Source organism: Dipodomys ordii, unplaced genomic scaffold (assembly GCF_000151885.1).
Source record: "Dipodomys ordii isolate 6190 unplaced genomic scaffold, Dord_2.0 Scaffold21, whole genome shotgun sequence".
Lineage (NCBI taxonomy): Eukaryota > Metazoa > Chordata > Mammalia > Rodentia > Heteromyidae > Dipodomys > Dipodomys ordii.
Window position 1 is genome coordinate 14,239,546 of NW_012267237.1, and position 627 is coordinate 14,240,172.

Below are 627 nucleotides of genomic sequence, written 5' to 3' on the forward strand. Positions count from 1 at the left end.
TGCTTGATAAGAAATGTACTCATTACCTTGCCCATGTAATTGTAACCCCTCTGTACAGTATATTCACAATAAAAAATAAAAAAAATAAATAAAAGAGTTTCACATACTTTCTTGCCCGGTCTGGATTTGAACCACAGTCCTCAGATCTCAGCCTCCTGAGTAGCTAGGATTACAGGCATAGGCCACCAGCGCCCAGTTTAAATGTATTCTTATAGTAACATCACAGTATTGTTTCCTGATTTGATAGCATAAGCAGCATGATATCAAAAAGAAAACAATTGCAGAGAGCCAATGGTCACATATGTAGTTCTTTCTACTCAGAGGCTGACATCTGAGGTCTGGAAGCTAGTTCTGGCAGGAAATAGCATGAGACTCTTACCTGTCTTCCAAAAAAAGCCAGAAGTGGAGCTGTGGCTCAACAAGAGAAGCACTAGTCTTGAGCAAAATTTCAGGGAGAGTGCCTAGGCCTTGACTTTAATCCAAGGAAAGGAAAGAAAGGGAAAGGAAGGGAAAGGGAAAAGAAAAGGGAAAGAGGAAAGGGGAAAGAGGAAAGGGGAAAGAGAAAAGGGGAAAGGGAAAAGGGGAAAAGGGAAAGGGAAAAGGGAAAGGGAAGGGAAGGGAAGGGAA

The 627-nt window shown here is 41.8% G+C and overlaps 1 protein-coding gene across 1 annotated transcript in view; it reads right to left on the reverse strand.

The window, feature by feature from the left end:
- The window catches only part of Cdh12 (cadherin 12, type 2 (N-cadherin 2)), a 228,232-nt gene that overhangs the window by 156,753 nt on the left and 70,852 nt on the right, over window positions 1-627 (reverse strand). The window lies entirely within an intron of this gene.